This window comes from Rhododendron vialii, chromosome 7a (assembly GCF_030253575.1).
Source record: "Rhododendron vialii isolate Sample 1 chromosome 7a, ASM3025357v1".
NCBI classification, from domain to species: Eukaryota; Viridiplantae; Streptophyta; class Magnoliopsida; order Ericales; family Ericaceae; genus Rhododendron; species Rhododendron vialii.
This window is the reverse complement of record NC_080563.1, coordinates 30,000,524-30,012,086: the sequence shown is the minus strand read 5'-3', so window position 1 is coordinate 30,012,086 and position 11,563 is coordinate 30,000,524.

Below are 11,563 nucleotides of genomic sequence, written 5' to 3'. Positions count from 1 at the left end.
GGGGCAACTTAGAGGGCAACTTAGATTCATACATGGGGCAATTTAGATTCATACACGGGGCAACTTAGGCTCATACACGGGGCAACTTAAATTCATACATGAGGCAATTTAGATTCATACACGGGGCAACTTAGAGGGTAACTTAGGCTCATACACGGGGCAACTTAGGTTCATACACGGGGCAATTTAGATTCATACACGGGGCAATACTTCTATATTTTTTAATATGTATAAAGGAAAAAAAAATAGTCGGATTTATTAGAGGCAATACTTACATCTCATGCTTGGAGTGTTGATTCGTGTGCCAAAAATGTTATTTCTGGAGGCTATAAAAGGAGGACTTTGTGTTTGAACTATATTTTTTAACTAAAAAATTGAAATACATAATTTTTAACTATATTTTTAATATATAAATGGTGTAAAATAAATAAATGTTTTAAATTTCAATCCGTTTGAACCGGTACAAAGATATTATTTTTCTGATCATTTCATCCTAAATGGTCGTAGTAAATTTTTGGCTCTAAGGCCTTTCAACGAACACCCTAAGATTCCTTATTTAGTTTTAGAGTTTTCTTAGGGTGCACATTGAAAGGCGTTAGAGCAAAAAATTTATTACGACCATTTAGGATGAAATGATCAGAAAAATAATATCTTTGCACCGGTTCAAACAGATTGAAAATTGAAACACTTATTTTTGTAACTATATTTTTTAATCTGTAAAGGACAAAAAAAGGGGGAAAAAACAGTCGGATAGAAAGAGAGAAAAGAAAAAAAAGAGAAAAAAAAAGATTCGAACTGGAAAGAAAGAAAAAGAAATAAAGAGAAAAAAAAAAGAAAAAAAAATTTATACAGGAAAGAAAGAAAAGGAAATAAAGAGAAAAAAAAGAGGCATACTGGAAGGGGGGTTTTAAATGTGGAAATGGGGTTGTGGGGTCGGGGGTGGGGTGTCAAGGGAAAAAAGCAGAACTTAATTTTTAGGGTTTCAAATATGTATGGGTATATTAGTCATTTTACATAGTCATTTCCATGCATTGGGAATTACTTTTCTCCTTTTCAAATTTAGATGAATTTTCAAAAAAGTAGTCCATGAGTTGGACATTTTTTGCCCCTCTCTCCACTGAAATGTAATTCCCCCATTCCCCCAAAGCAGAACTTGTGGAGGGATAATTATTGGGTGCAACAATCTCAGGAGTGGGGGTTCTCATACCCCATGAGAGGGTGTCAAATGTTAACAATCATAAACTATTTTTAGTACCACAGTAATTACAACTCTCTCCGTCCCAATTTATTTGTTCAATTGTCGAAATTTGTGTCTTTAAAAAATATATTTATATCTTATATTTTATAATGTTTTTTTATGATTTTGAAAATTTTGTATAATGAAACTAATTAAGATCTATCAAATAAGATCTATATTGCATATTAAAAACATTACGAATTGAAATTATAGACAATTCTTTAAAAGGTCAAACGCTCTCAAAAATCAAAAAAAGAACAAATAAACTGGGACGGAGGGAGTAATTAGTATAGTAGAAGTGAATGATTTTCCCATGGGGTAGTGGGGTCCCACTCCTTACATGCTTTTGTCGCCTATGTCCATGGGTGTGGGTATGATTGTTATCTCCAAACAATAACAACCCCGTTCGTTTTGGGATTTAGATTTGGATTCATAAGTAATAAGTGTAGAGAGAAATAGAGTAATGATTGGAAAAGTTCAATTTCCGCCCGGGCCAATTTTTTTGCCTGGACAACTCCACATCTCCGCCCAGGTGAATTCCCATTTCTGCCCGGGCAATTCCAATTTCCGCCCCGAGTCAATTTTTCAGCAAACTTGGAAAACTCTGTTTTTTCACACTGCCCAACATGGTCGATGGCAAGTAGCAAGGAATTACTATAAATCTAATATTTACGACTTACTTGAACTTCAAAGTTCAAACCTCAAATCCACATCTACAATTTCCCATAGTGGAAAAAAAATATATATATATATTATTGCTACAAATACCTCATAAACCACATCCACTAGTTTCTTTCAACATAGCAAGATTTCCAGAGTCATTTTTAGCATGCATAAGGAGCAATTCCTCCTAATCCCAAACGAGTCAGGGACAACAATAGTCGTCCAATTTTTTTTGAGAGAAACTATTTACAAAATTAGTGAAACTTATCTGGTTGACGAGGATGTCAAAGTGTTCTAAAACATCGGAATGTCACAAGGAAGACAAAATGACCAATGACAAAGCATTTGACCTTCTATCTTCAGAACAAAAATAGGAAATGACAAAGGAAATTCTTTTAAGAACAGAGTCCAACTAATTTCAACATTTCGAATTTGAAAACTTCAAGCTGTCAGCAAAACTATTTCACTCGTCCAAACCCTAAATAGACACTTTGAGACTCTTTCAACATGGGTTTACAAGTTTCCCTCCTCAAAGAAATGGCCTAAAACCCTCACCACCCAACCTATTCAGTCTTGTCTATACAAAGTTATAAACCCTCTTTCCCCTCAAGTACAATATCAATCTCCTCACCCCAATCTACAACCTCCAAAATTGGAAGAGGAGCTTGAACGATCATATGACAATCTTTATTGTGTGCTCGATATTTCTTCCTCCAACTTCGGCTAAGCTTGGGCCCAAAGGGCTCCGCTTAGGATTCTACGAGAATTCCTGCCCACTTGGCGAGGAGATCGTACCTGAGGTTGTCTCTGAAGCCTATAGAAAAGATCCTAGAATTGCTGTTGGTTTTCTGCGCATTTTCTTCCACGATTGTTTTGATAGTGTAAGCTCATGGATTCAGCTAATATCAAGGCTACATGCCAAAGACAGGTGAGCAATGAAGGACTATGCCTTAGAGGGTTCTTGATGATGATGGGTGAGAGAAGGAATGTGCGCTGGTTTGGATGAGGCTAATCAGCTTCTTCCTTTCTCTCTTTCGATGTCGTTTGAATTCGGTTGTTAATTTTTCATTCTTCCAACCAATAGCCGATCTTGTAACGATGTGAAAACAATAGAAAGAACACAAGTGATCACTGAATAGTTAACAATGTTGTTATTATAAATGAAATTCTAGTGAGCAGTGGCAATACTTTTGTCAGCATCATTACTTTTAGGCTTATTGACATTTTTGATTCCCAAAGTATCACTCGCGTTCCGTTTTAGTCCCCAACCTACTTTTTTTTTTTTGAACGGCGAAAAGAAATTTTATTAACATTTGAAATTGATCCCCAATATTTTAATTTTTTGTTTAAAAGGTCCTCACCATTAACTCGTAGCCTCTTTTCGCCAAAATGATTGGGAAAGATTGATAACTGTTGTAGACACCTCAATCTGGGCCTCTGAATAATTTTTAAGCTCCCCGATGATGAAATAAGGAAAAATATACCTTCAAGGCTTGGATTGTTACTCATTTGCTACTCCTTCTCTAAACCTCAAGAAAACTCATTTTCTAAACATGTAGGGCGGCCCCCAGTTCAATTACAAAGAGAAAAACGCGTTTGCTTGATCAAAATCAACTTTTTTCATGACATACTGATAGTAAAATGGGCACACATTTCAATGTATAAAACGTCTTTAAGTGAAACCAATTGGGTTAGAAAGAGAACTCGACAAACTTTCCAACGCTTCGAACCACTCTCATAATCCGAGTTCAGGAGTGTCCAAGGCGCCCTCGCGAAGTTCAGTGTGCTGAGCTGTCTCAAAATACCGCACGGCATTTCAGAAACGCAGCACGGCATTTCAGAAAATTTCAAAAAAATCACTCCACCGCACGACATTTCAATATACAGCACGATATTTCTTTTTATGTCGCGTGGCGTTTCGGGAAAAAGTTCTGACAATTGCAGAAAGTTGTCGGCCACGCCTGCAGGTGCAGAGAATGAGTTTTATTCGGCCCAGAAGCCACCTCTCCTCTTTGTAGTGTTCAACCTTGGCTCTCTTGCCTATAAATACACCCCTTCTCTAGTTAAGAAGTACCCCTTCAACTCCAAATAAAGTTACTCTGCCATTTTCTAAACTCTCACTCTCTCTCTCTAAAAATACCACCATTCTTCTTCTCCACCTAAGTTTAGTAAACTACTGACTTAGGAGAACTTTCACCTCAAAGCACCCAAACAACCTCACATCCTTCAATCTCCATTCAAGCATTTCAAGTCCAAATCAACTTCAATTCCTCCATCTTCAAGCACATCCAAGCTTCGATCAAAAGGTATAAATAAATTTCTTGGGCTAAACCACGTTTAGCTTTTAGGGGGAGCCAATCGAGCCCCTTCTCGGTTTTTCTATATCGAGTTTGGATCTCAAACAAGTTTTATATTCAAAAAGCACAAAAAAATAGTTTTTGTACTTGATACACTGCACCGTACAGCGTTTTACAACTTCGCACGGCCTAGTGTGTTACACTGTGCAGTATTTTATTTCTTGTACATATTCCTTCTTATGTTATTTTGTTTAGTCTGTTTATTACTTTTCTGTGCGAGTACATTCCAGAATCAAGTTTCATGCTAAAAGTTTTTTTTTTTACTTTATTAAATCTTTTAACATTTCAAAAAACTTTTAACATTGCTTTATATGATAAGATGAACATAAGGGTCTCGTAAATCAATTTTTAGAGATTCATAAAATATAAAAAACTATTTTGCGGACCTATGTTTGTTTTGTCATGTAGAAGCGAACTGATTCTGGAATGAGTAAACAGGTATCCCGCACGGCGTTTTAGTTACACTGTGCGATGCATCCGGTCCGTCGCGCGGTGTTTCACTTGATATTGGTAAACTGCCGTAATGCTATTATTTCATTTTTTGTATATTGCTCATCCATTTCATATTGTACAGTTTGCACCACAAGTACGCTAATGTGTTATATTAAACCCCATGTCCCTTTGCCGTACATGTTTTAATCAAAGTTAAGTTTTTCAAATGATATTAAATTTCCCATTTAAAATGCTAAGTAGAGACCGATTTTTACCGAGCGAGCGGGGTATTTTTCCAACAAAATCTTTGTAACGCCCTGCTTTTAGGGAACGTTAATTTAATAAATTTTTCAATATTTATTAAATAAAAAGAAACATAAAGTCGTTACAAGCAAAATTATCCTCAAATTCATGTTACACTTGTTTAAATAGATAAGGGAGGGGTACTAAGGTAACTTTCACTCTTCTGGACGACCGTCTTCTTCTGCATTATTCTGCTTAGCACCAAACTCTTCCAAATTATAAAATCCCCCCTGTTCGTCTCTAAACTCTGGCATAAGATACCAGGGTCACAAAAGTAACACCATGAGCAATTAAGCCCAATAGCTAACTCCTACCCCTATGTCCCATACACTAACAAAAATAACATATAACAATTTATCATTTCTAAAAAAAATTTAGTGTAACAACTCCGATTTTTAGTAAATAAAAATCTCGTTGTTTATTCAATTTCTTAAATTCCTCTTGAATGGCTTATTGATTTTTCTCGTTGATCTTTGTTAATCCGTCATACTTAGATTATATCTCTTGGCTAGTATAGTTAGCTTTTAACCAAATTAGTTAGAGAGACCTAACTACCAATCCATTTAGTTACCTTTGAACCATTATCCATTGGTCAATAAATGTTAGGATAATCTTTGTCCATTGGACAATAGGCCATGCATTAGAATATTTGATATAGTATTATATTGGTGTATTTTTCCATGTGCAAAGGACAAATATGCATTCTTTATTATTTGATATCATTTTCTCCATTACCCATTGGTTATTAACCGCTAGAAAAACTATTACCCATTGGGTAATAGTTCTAATCTTTCTACTAAGTACAAGAATCCTATTGAATATTCAAGTGTTAATTTTCCATGTACTTTTATGCATTAGAATATGAGGGTAAATCTAAACCCTAGATTTTTAGTACCTTTTGTAATGAATTAGTACTAGTACCTATATTAAATTTTAATGGAAAAATCTTAAGCCATATATTCTAGGTACCTATGTATATATAGGCATGTGTACATATATACAATATTATATATAGATATAGATTTTCAAAAGTACAATATCTATTAGTTTAATAGAAACATTTGTCTAATTAGAATTCTTTATTGGGATTTTGATTTTGAAAATCTAGTACTTGTACCATTGGCCATTATTATTATTATTATTATTATATATAATGTACTTGAGAGAGAGAGAGAGAGAGGAAGAAAGAGAAGAAAGAAAGAAAGATAGGGTTGTACCACCATGATCTTCTTCATCTTTTCAAATCCTTGGGTGTATCTTCTTCCTAGCCAAAATCTATCCTCTCATTATCCTTCTATGTTTATTTAAAAACTAAATCTTGTACAAACTATCCTTCCTTCCACAAAATCTTCCAAAATCCAATCCAATGTACACAATCTAGCCATGCAAGCCTAGATAGCCCCATGGCCTAACCCATCAAGCTTTCAATCAAGCTTTGACATGTGAAAGATTGAGCTATGGAGAGAGAGAGAGGGGCCGGCCTTTAAAGAGAGAGGGAGTCCAATTTTGGCTATAAATAGAGCCACCCTCATGCCATTTCAACTCACACCTTCACTTCTTGCTCTCACTTCTCTCTAGAAACCAATTCATTTTTCCAGACAGCATACTGTCCCTTCGCAAATCCTCATTTTTCTCCTACCTAAAGTAGTTTCTAGGATCAACTTCCTTCACGAAAGTTGTAGAGCACTTCGAGACCTTCAAGTTAGACCCAAGAACCGTTGTATTCGGCCAAAGATTGACCAAGTTACTGCCATCCAAAGTTCGGTCCAAATTTGCGAGTTTCATCACCCGTAGGATTTTCCAACTAGCTTATTCGGCCCCGACTAGTTTTTGGATCAAGGTAGATTATCCTTATCCCCTATCTCTAAGTATACGTAGAATGTCCCTAACCGTTTTCTTTAAGTATATAAGGTTATCTTTCACCTATGACGTTTGAAATGCATGATAATTTACAAACTTATTTTCGGAAGTTTGAGCATGTTGGAATAATCAACTTTTAACTTCGAATAAACATATGTTGTTTTGAACTTCCCATAAAGGAAGAAAGAACGGTTTTTGAAAGGTAGAAACTTATCGCTTGTTTAGAAGTATTCGTATTTTGATCTTTAGGTTGGTTATGAGCATGCATACATGAATTGCTTGTGGAATAATATTGAGTTGGATGATCTTGTTAGATTAAAGATTACAATGAATGATGTCGTATGTGAAAAGTCCTACCGCGGAGTCAATGCATGAAAACGAGACACGAAAATCGAGAAAGTAGAATCATGACACCTAGGATGTGGTTTATGAAAAGGCGTGTTTTGAAAAGGATGAAATGTTTTGGAAACCGCAATGTGGCCGGACGTGGTAGCCCATTGTGTGGTGTGTGTTTTGTGTGCCAATGGAAACCCGGGACGGCGGAACCATTGTGAGGATACTCGGGAGATTGGAACGGCGGACCCGAGGTTGGGTGTGTGGCTTGGTTATCTGCGGAGAAGAGCCAATGCAATGTGTGCCAATGGGAACCCAGGACAGCGGAACCATTGTGAGGATACTTGGAAACCCAGAACGGCGGAACTAAGGTTGGGTGTGTTAAAAATGAGTTTTTGAAATAATGAATGGGTTATGAAATGAGGAAAACGAGACATGACTTACGAGATGTCGCGTAGGAGAAACTCATAACTCTTGGACACCAACGATGATTGAATATCGAATATCAAATACGGATATGTCATTGTTAATTATTTTGGCTAGATTAGCATGTGTTATGTGGAAATTGTTGACTTTATGATGTATTGTTTGTAAATTAAGGGTTAGAGGGTTTGAATTATTCTATTGAGCGTTGTAGCTCATGGTGTTGCCTTTTTGGTGACCCTGACATATTATATTAGTGGTGACGCCGGTATAATATGTCAGACCTTATAGATGAACAGGGTGAACTCTACACCTTAGAGGCCTTTGGAGCCGAAGAACTAGCCCGGATGGAGGAAGAAACAGAGCAGTAGTTAGGAACCCTAGTTCCCTCCCTTGTTGAATAATTGTACTCTTGTAAAGACTTTGTGTTGTAATAATGAGCCTGACTCACTTTGTTTTTGTAATAAAATGCCCTATTAACGTACCCAAAATTGGGGGCGTTACATTTAGCATCACAAAAAATAATCAAATGTGTCGGTGTCTTTCAAAGTTATCGCAACATATCGTAAACCGTGTCATCATTTTTGAAATATCGATTCCACTTTCCATTTTACTTTCTCGAGCACTGGTTCCACTGACCATTTTTCAGGATCTACTGGGCTCCCAGGCTAAGTTCAGATTTTGTCACCCAAAAGCACTGATTCCGTTAACCATCTTTCAGATTCCATCGGGCTCTCAGGCTCACACACGCACACCTAAGCCATGATTCCGCTAACCATCTTTCAGATTCCATCGGATTCTCATGCTCATACACACGCACACCCGAGCCATGATTCCGCTAACCATTCTTTCAGATTCCATCGGGTTCTCATGCTCACACAATTATTAATCTTTCACATTTCATTTCCTTTTTACTTTTTGTATTCAACTTCTCATTTCTCGTGTCACGTAATCATGCATCATTTTCTCGCGTTCACATTATTCTTTCAAAGCTTGCTACAATCATGCGATGATAATAAATCACTAATTTCATGCATTTCTATTTTAGACAGCATTGAAAATTATAACATTACAACTTATCAACAAACATACGATTAGTTAAGTATTACAACGATAAAATCAACTTTTCAACTTAAACAATTTAATCATAGATAAAGAGTTAAACATATAGCACATCAACATTATACTTAGGTGAGCAGATAGAAGGTTTCTATCGTTCTTCTTGGCGGTAGAGCAGCTACGAAGTACGTCGAGTGAAAATGCAGGTGGAATAACATCGTTTCGGCTTGACCGAAGAATAAAAAGAAAGTAGTTTTCTTTTTTCGGAAACACAATATTTTTAGGAATTTTAAAAATCGGGATCAAGAGTGATTTTGAGTAGTGTAGGAAAGGCGGCAAGGTGGTGGTGGAATTGAACTAATTTCCTCCTCTCTTTCTCTCTCTCTCTCTCTCTCTCTCTCTCTCTCTTCTAGCCGAAACCTCTCTTTCTTTTGCTTTCCAAACTCATACGAATAAAGCATGAGAGAATTGAAGAATTGGTGGTGTGTGTGTGTGTGCTTGTGAATGTGTTTGTGGGGTGTGAAAGTGAGAGAAGGAACCTATTTATAGTAATGGAATAAGAATCTAGACCATATCTTACAAAATCTTAATCATATCTTATATAATCTAATAATATCTAATAAAATCTAATCAAATCTTATCATATCTAATAAAATCTCAATCAATCCTTATCATATCTAATAAAATCTAATCTAGTCCAATCTTATCCATTCATATCTTAATAAAATCTAATCTAGTCCAATCTCTTAATCATAGATAAATAGTTAAACATATAGCACATCAACATTATACTTAGGTGAGCAGATAGGAGGTTTCTATCGTTCTTCTTGGCGGTAGAGCAGCTACGAAGTACGTCGAGTGAAAATGCAGGTGGAGTAACGTCGTTTCGGCTTGACCGAAGAATAAAAAGAAAGTAGTTTTCTTTTTCCGGAAACACAATATTTTTAGGAATTTTAAAAATCGGGATCAAGAGTGATTTTGAGTGGTGTAGGAAAGGCGGCAAGGTGGTGGTGGAATTGAACTAATTGCCTCTCTCTCTCTCTCTCTCTCTCTCTCTCTTTTCTAGCCGAAACCTCTCTTTCTTTTGCTTTCCAAACTCATACGAATAAAGCATGAGAGAATTGAAGAATTGGTGGTGTGTGTGTGTGCTTGTGAATGTGTTTGTAGGGTGTGAAAGTGAGAGGAGGAACCTATTTATAGTAATGGAAGAAGAATCTAGACCATATCTTACAAAATCTTAATCATATCTTATATAATCTAATAATATCTAACAAAATCTATATAATATCTAATAAAATCCAATCAAATCTTATCATATCTAATAAAATCTCAATCAAATCTTATCATATCTAATAAAATCTAATCTAGTCCAATCTTATCCATTCATATCTTAATAAAATCTAATCTAGTCCAATCTTATCCATTCATATCTTAATAAAATCCAATCTAATCTTATCCTAGATTTTTAGAATTATGAAGTAGGGCTAGGGTTCTATAATAGTTGGGTACAAGGATGTCATGGTTCAAGATGTGAAAAAAACTAATGCTATGATATCAAAGGGTTTTTAATGGCTAGCTCCTAAGGTTAAATTATAATACAATCACTTTAACAAATGATAAAATAATTTTTAGTAAAAGAATTATAATAAAATATTTAATTAAAAAATGACTTGAAAATTCGGGTCGTTACAATCTTTCTCATTCGTAACATATCTCCCGAACCCAAAATCTCAACATTTTCGTGAGACCAAAAGCCTTTCTTTTCAAATCAAGCTCTTGGTTTCTCGGATCATCCATCTCAAAAATCCGGGTGGCGACTTTTCGAAGTGCGCCAGGCCGGGGAGCCCACAACTGTATATCAGTTAAGCCCCTATCCTATTTCTATAAAATTTATTCAAATCTTTTTTCGCATTTGTTTGTTTTGCGTCATTTTTTTTTTGAATTATTGATTCATCTCGACGGGAGGAATCCAAAAACTAAAAATTATTATCAAAATTAATTTTTTTTGAATAAATTACGACAATAATCCAAAAAATTGATTGTTCTGGCCACTGCCGCTAGTAAGTCATTTACCACTGCAATCACCCACCACCTTTGCCACTTCAACCCACCATAGCCATCCATTCAAGTCACCACCTCATAGAACCCACATATATTAAGGCTTGTTTTTGAGAAACCAAAATGTTGGATTATTTTTTCTTCTTTATTTAAAAAAATTTATTTTTAGTTTTGCATCCATTTTTCATGGATATTGGTTTGTCTTGACAAGAGAAATCTAAAATGCAAAAAATTAAGATAATTTTCTTTAAAAAGTTCATTAAAAATCAACCAATAATAAGTTTTTAAGTTTGGTTAATAAGGTTTTAAACCCAAAACCTTTAAACACTACCCTAGGGTTTAGGATGAGGGTTTTGGGTTTAGGGGTTAGGGTTTAAGAACTTATTAACCAAACTAATTTTTTTGGAATAAAGACAAAAAAAAATTATCATAATTTTTTGCGGATTATTGGTTGGTTTTTATGAACTTTTTAAAGAAAATTATCATAATTTTGTATTTTTTAGATTCCTTTTGTTGATACAAATCAATAATCCACGAAAAATGGATGCGAAACTAAAAATGAAAAAAAATTTGAATAAAGACAAAAAAAGTAATCCAACTTTTTGATTTCTCGAAAACAGGCGTTAATATATGTACGTTCTTTTTTATCTGCGTATGTTCGTTTATTTTACTTTCTAACTACTTTTATATATCTACGTATATACCACAGAAAAAAATAAGGTAAATGACCCATATATGCATAAAGATAGAGCAATGAATGAGGGAGAGAGGGCCGGAATGTAAGCGATAATGGGGGAGTCAAACTTCGACGGTTATGGATTCTATGAGGTGGTAACTT